The following is a 7,500-nucleotide window of genomic DNA, read 5'->3' on the forward strand; positions in this document are numbered from 1 at the left end:
TCTCTTTTTTTTTTCCTTTCCGTCAGTCAGAAAGTCTATTATGATCCTTTTCAGAATTTATTATTGAGATCCTCTGCAATATGGCCTCGTCATTTGACTTGTGATATTGTGCGCTTGTCCCATGTGACTTTTTTTGTTAAAGGGGATTTTTTTGTTTTGGGAGAGTTTTTTTTTTTGGGGGGGGGGGGGGTTGAGCGAGGATTGAGGCGATCTTGATCAGTCTCAATTGCACTTGGTATTGTTTCAACCACTGAGTCAATGTGAACTTATGTTTATCTTCATGTATTGATGGCCCCCGTTCTGGTCCTCGAACAGCCCTCCAGGTCAAAAGAACATTCTGTTTACATTGCATTATTATTGTTGAAGGATTGTTCCGACCCAGAACTGAAAATAAATATCGGACAATATCCATACTAATATCAAGAGCAAACTAGTCCCCTTATGAGTGTGTTCCCATAACATCTCATTTTTAAAGTTGAAAACGGGAGCTGTGACATCGTTCGAATTGGACTACATTGAACACAATACTTCTCTTATGAGTTTTAAAGTCGAATGACATTAACGTCTTCAAGCCGAACGTCTTGTTTTGTACAAAATTATTACACGTGCAAATATGTTATCTTTGATCTCTTGTCTCTCTGGTGAGAGACACAAAAGGGCCACTCGTGTCAGTGCACAGACGAACATGTGTTACCGAGTCGACGAGATGTTGTGCATCCTCTTGATCTATTTACATGGAATCATCGCTCAGTTTGCTTCATTCAGATAGAAATCGTCGAGATTTCCTCACTAGCATCAAAGAATCGTCAAGAATAAATACTAGACATACTGCATTCTCTGATTTTTAGGCACAAAAGTTTAGACATTTTATTTTGTAGACCATTCTTTACAGGTCACAGCTTCAAATGGAGTTGCAATGAACAGACATTAAACATTTTATGACACGGGTAAGGGGTCTGATGGGTCTCGTTTTAATGTCTTTCTTTGTGCACACTGCATTAGCGGTGAAAACTGACCAGCTGCATTTATAGATGCATTTGATCTACTTCTCACGAAGTAGAATAGCACTGTAAATACATTTTTCCCATCGCCATAAAGCTTTAATACTTCAATGGGAAACTTTGGAGTTCTCGCAAGTATATCCAACAGGAGGATGTTAACTGTTCTTGGGTGTGTTCTTCTTATCCAATTTTTCACTTGGAAATCTATTGCTTCGTGTGCCTCAGACAAAACTGAGCACACGAACTGCAAGTCTGTGGGTTCATGGCACGTCACGAGACTGATACAAAATCTGATTCAGGACTGTCAGTGGACTCACGTTATGATCTTGTCCGATCCAAACTCATTCTACGAGGACTTTCTCCAGAAACTGATGGATTCTTCGGTAAATACATTGCACTTAGTTATTCCTGTAAGGAATGGATTAAACAATGCAACTTGGAAACAGGAATTATACCAAGCTCACAGATTAAAGGGTTATTCAAACTTCATATTATTATTTGCCCACTTAGACAAAAATATTTTGGAAGAGACAATGCAGATAGTTTTACAGGACGACCTTGTAACGGTGGCCACGCACACGACGAGATGGATCGTCCTTCTTCCTGCTCTCCAACCCAAGAAGCTCTTTTTGTATCCAGAAATCACTCACTGTGTTTATGATAATTTCATTTCATTGACGACCGATGAACTTTCAGGTTGTGTTCGAGACGTGCAGACTTTGATGTGGAAACAAGGCCATCGAAACATGGAGCCAGTGAGAATTGGACAGTCCAGATTTTCCGGTGTCACTTGCGAACAGGCATTTCCCAATATAAAATCGTATCTGAATGGAAAAAAGTTACGCGTGTTAGGGAAAGCTGACAAAATGATGGTTGAATCGTTTACGGATCCTAATACTAATGTCAGTGCCTACCGAGGTTTCTTGTTTGAAATGCTTGTAGCTTTATCCCAGTCCTTAAATTTTACATTTTACATCGTTCCATCTGGTCCGGAAGCGAACTGTATGACCTGGGATGAGTACATACGTCTTGTTGAAAATGGAACTGTCAATTTGGGGCTATCTCTGTGGCCCAACAATCTCGAAGGTCTCGCTAACGTTTCAATGCCGAGCTTTTTCTTCTTCACGTATGTCACAGGTGCCTACATACAACACGACAACAGACAAAACGTCTCACTTTTCTCTCAATCGCCTTACATCAGGTCCCTCGGCGTCTTTGTCATCATCTGTGCTATCGCTGGTCTCATTCTTGTGTGCAGTCTTCACGTTTTCCTTCACAGAGTTACACGTTTGTTCAAGATCCAGTCAACCAAAGCGATTCCTCAGTTGACAGCTGTCGACACATTCTTTCGGTTTGTCGGCTCCATGATGAACCAAGGCCGCCTCCCGCGACCTGTGAATACAGCACAGGTTAGAGCTTTGTAGATGAGATGATTTCACTTTTGGGTGTAGGTATTTAAGAAACGATATTATAAGCACCGTACATTATTCTGTAAAGCAACCTACCCCCCCCCTGCTCACCCACACACATGCATATATTAACTCGGATAAAATTTACAACAAGTACGACTTTTTTACACAACCTTATTACAATACGCTTACGCTTCTTATAGATAGCAGTGTCCAAAATGTAGCACTTTCAAAAAAATCATGCAAGCTTTTGGAGAAAACCCCCAGTAATCCTTCAGTCGCAAAAAACAGGACACAATGACATGTTGATGTTCTTATCCAACCTTAGCCAGAAATTTGCAAAAGAAAATTCTTAGTATATATTTCATTCTTCGATGAAGAGGGGAATCAGGTAAATTCAATCGTACGGTGGCTATGCTCTGAATACAGAAGCGGTTGCGGAGAGGGGGGGGGGGGGGGGACTGGTACTGGGAATGGTCAATATATGTACGAGCAAAACTCTCAGGGGAGTACTCAACAAAAAAGTAAATAATAATATGCCTTGGAATAAAATCTGCCACAATCCATAAGTCCCATTTTAACATTTTGAAGGTTAAACGAAAATTGAGTTACACACACACACACACACACACACACACACACACACACACACACACACACACACACACACACACACACACACACACACACACACACACATGGGCATATAGAGTTATTGGTATAATCTTAAAGCTTGTTTGCTTGTCTGTATTTGTTTGAAGACAATATTTATAATTCTTGAATACAAGCAGAGGCGAAGCGTCTATATAATTAAATAATCACTGCTTCCCTTCCTAATTTTGAAACATTGTCGCAGTCAAATTCACCCATAGACGTAAACCTCATAAATTAAATGTAAAAAGACGTTCATAATCACCAATGAGCAATAGACTATGCCTAACCTTCAAAACCGTTTCATTGCCACAGAAATAGCCTGTTCGCCCCTATCGGACCACTCCATAAGCAGTCACAAGCTTTGATTAAGTAAGCTTAAAGTGAGGCTGGAAGAGACAACCAATGGATTTGAAGGGAACATGTGCATAGCAGTCAGAACTGTTTCATTGTCGCATATACCTTGTTCACCCCTTTCGGGTCACAGTTATAAGCACCCAAATGCGCTGATTATCTAAGCGAACTATTACACTGGTCGAGTCTACCTCACAGATGTGAGGGGAACTAACTCCTAATAATCCTTTGACTCCTGCTACTACACAGCTAGTGTTTGTTTTTTTCCTTGACTTTTTAACGTCCTATAATCAGATCGTGACCTCGATTATGACAGCGGCTCCTGGCCGCGAAAAGCTAGACAAAAAACAGCCAAATGTGAAATAAAAAATTGATAGTTGGCATGCTCTACCAAAGTGTTTCGGCTGTCTGGTATAACATGCCATTGTAGTGCTGACATCTGTGCTTCTTTCCTTGGTGTTCGTGTGTTCAAATTTAAAGTTAAATTTAAGGTTAGTTAGAATAAATGTTTAATGAAACACTTTCCCGATTATTTTAGCGGTTGAACAAGCATACAACATGAATTCAGGACTTGTTTTCATTCACAACTCAGAGTTGCCGCCTCCAGTGCCAGTAAGATTCTTGTGACTTGTGTGAGTGTGATATCTCCAGGCCCTATCTGGTCCCATTTCACTTTGATTACCCTGTCAAACAAGTCAGCCTTCGCCCCTGAATACAAGTCGAGATATTTGCTAATGAAGGCGGTGGGGGTCACTTGGTTTCAGAGGTAAAATTAGTGAGAAATTGGCCGCCAAAGGTTATTTATTTCCATTGCGTAAGAGTCCGTGGTAACTGAAAATTTACATTTTTTTAGCATTCAATCAACGTTTTACTGTCAATTCCACTCAGAAATTAGTTCTTTAACCGGCATTAAAGGTGTTAAGCCAAAAAACCAAACATTCGATAAAAATTCACAAACCTGCGGAAAAATGCCAGTTTCTTCACTTTGATTATTTTGACGAGAGCCTGATTCCAGCTCATTGCCTCAGAATATATATCTATATATCCGAATAGATATAGAATGATGTTGGATCAAGTGCTGGTAGATAAAGTAGTGGTGTACAACGGATGCTGTATTCGTATTAGGACAGATATGTCAGAAAACAATAGAAAGAATCCAACATCGTCTTCATAGACCAGGAGAACGCCTTTGACAGAATAAACCACGCAAAAACTCTGGAAGACACTCGAAAAGTATGGTGTCAGAGGACAAATATTAGATAATGTCAGAGCTCTATACACTAACAGCAGACGCTCAGTAAGAGCGAAGGAAGGCAATACAGACTGGTTCAAAGTAAGATCTGGAGTACGACAGGGATGCCTTCTATCTCCCCTTCTGTTTGTAGTATATTATGTGGACCCAAAAACCGCAAGGCGCAAACCAAAGCCCAGAAAACCTAAATAAACTTATCTCCACAAACAACCAATGTCTTATTCATCCAAACCCACAAAGCCTCCAAAATCACACTACCAAACTGAACAATAGCTGCGAGAGAAACCGTAGTCCCCTGAACATCCACGTCAATAGTTAACAACTGAAAAAGTGAAGGAGTTTAAATATTTTGGCAGTACTTTCTCTGAAAACGGGTTCATGGACAGAAAAATAGAAATGCGAACTCAAAATGCCAACGCTGTCACAGTGTCACCCGCCAGCTCGCACCCCCCTATCCCATCCAAACATCTCCATGTACACAAAGTGACAGCTTTTCACCTCAATATTCATATCAACATTATACTACCAGTGCCAGACCTGGACATTAAGTAGAACCCATGAAAGCAAAACCACCACAAGCGAAATGAAATGTCTTCGCAAAACCCTTAACATCACAAAACGAGACAGGCAGAGAAATGCAGAAGTAAGAGCAGCTATCGGTATTGAGTCCTGTCTGCATTACATAGAAAGACAGAGAATAAAATGGTTTGACCACCTGTTACGTATGTCACCTGGCCACCCAACCTCGAGAGCCTACAACACCAAGCACCCAGGCTATAAAGGAAGAGGAAGGCAACACAAAAGGTGGATCGAGGGTGTCAAGGAAACCCTGAGAAAACATAATATCACAACTGAAAGAGCTGCAGAGTTGGCTTACTATTATAAGAAACTGCATTTCCCCTCGACTCTTAAAGACAACAAAGGATGAAAAATTCAAAGTAAAAGTAAAGAAAAGTACATCAATCAGCTTCAAAATCATAGACAACATCTCAAATATGAGGGATTTAAAAGAACGTATCACATTAACCTCAACGTTTTACAATAACATGTTTTACACAACGAAATCTCACAAATGTGAGAGGCTATTATAATGCCATATCAAAAGCGATTAACGATGATTTAGAAATCCAAGAGGGGCTTTCAAATATTTTATCTATTATATATTTTGCAACTTGGAAACACATGTGTCACTTTCCCCTTAAAACTACGGCAGCTACAGAGTTGAAAGTTAAAGTTGGCAAGTTCCTGCAAAAAGATAGGTCCCCATGACGAAGCCCGATTTTTTATTTATTCATTTCCAGAATTTCCAAAAATATATTTGACTAAAAGTTACCGTCCTTCTTTGTCCTTTGTGATTATTCCACTGAGAAACGAAACAAATCTGCGCAGCTGTCCTTCACAGCGGAAGTGCCGGAAGCGATATTTTGCGAGGTGCATTTTGTTTTGAGAGTATAGATCTAGGCCTTCTAATTTTTGCGTCTCTCAAGATTTATTGCTCTATTCTAGTAGAGTGTAAATATAGTAGGCCAATGACTTTCAGCTGATGTTAATGCACCGATCATTCCTTTCATCGAAAGGGGGCCCAGCAAGTAGAATAAAAAAAACAATATAATTGATTTAACTCTTCCCTGAGTAAATAAATAAGACAAACTCTTCTGTGGTATGCGAAAGGAAAACCTAATCTCGAATTTTGATAACCGTAACCAGTTATTCAAAACTACGATGGTTTCAGTTGTACCTCTTATGTGATATTGTAACCATTGATGGATCGGTCTAAAAATTTGTTCAAGGTCATAATGACATGAGTGGAGTCTGTTAAGGCTCACTGAAACAATAGACTACCTGCTTTAAATTTGTAGTAGTTTAGGTAAATTCTGGTCTGTTCTGTCGAATTTGTTGACCGAAAACAACACCAAAGTATTATCAGATTATGCTGGATAAATAAACTAATATTATTCGGCAAGTCACAAGCACACAATAATAACAAGATTCTAAACTTTATGCTTGAAAAAACAGTTCTTTTACAATTTCCATTTTAAACATTATTAGCCTAATCTGTTGTAAGCTGACAAAGTGCCTTTTTTATTTTGGAGGCTAAATTTTAGTCTGATAAGTTACCCTACTGGCGTTAAAATATTAAACTAGTTTTTTAATACAATAACATTAAAAATTCGGAAGAATGCCTTTTAAAAATAAATACACTGACAAAAGCCTACTTCTCTCGAAACTGTTGTGATTTTTACAAAAATGTGTTTTGCCAGCTTACTACAGGAATGCCATGCTGTGGAACCACTGGAAACCCTGTTCAACATTCACCACAATTAAAGTCAATCGACCCCTGGGCAATGTTTAGACAACAAATATACCACGTGGTCTATATAAGAAGCCAAAACAACTGCTTAAAAGATCCTCCAAAAATTTGGTATACAATGCATATTTGTGATTCATTGATAAGGCTGCTAGATTGTGAAAACATATGAAGGGCACAGGGAAAAAACGGGCAGTCACAAACTGAAAATCGTGAGAGTATCAATTTTGAACGCTTGTTGACTCAACTGCATTTCTGTTCATCTGTTAGTTGGCTTTGTTATTTGATTTTCCATTCAACAAACATCAATAAACCACCAGTCAAACAAATATGAAGTTAAGATTTTCACAAGCTTTTAAAATTGACACCCTCACAATTTCCAGTTTGTGAATATGCCCCTTTTCACCGTGTGCTCTTCATACGTCTATAACTAAAGATATGATAATATGATCAGTGTGTGTATTGCTATTTCTACAATTTCACCTTACCTTGCCCCCCCCCTGCCCCATCCAAATTCCCCGACCT

At 39.2% G+C, this 7,500-nt stretch overlaps 1 protein-coding gene across 1 annotated transcript in view; it reads left to right on the plus strand.

The window, feature by feature from the left end:
• The window catches only part of LOC106012310, a 52,734-nt gene that overhangs the window by 27,833 nt on the left and 17,401 nt on the right, over positions 1 to 7,500 (plus strand). The window lies entirely within an intron of this gene.

The sequence above is a fragment of the Aplysia californica genome, unplaced genomic scaffold, assembly GCF_000002075.1.
Source record: "Aplysia californica isolate F4 #8 unplaced genomic scaffold, AplCal3.0 scaffold00325, whole genome shotgun sequence".
Classification (NCBI taxonomy): domain Eukaryota; kingdom Metazoa; phylum Mollusca; class Gastropoda; order Aplysiida; family Aplysiidae; genus Aplysia; species Aplysia californica.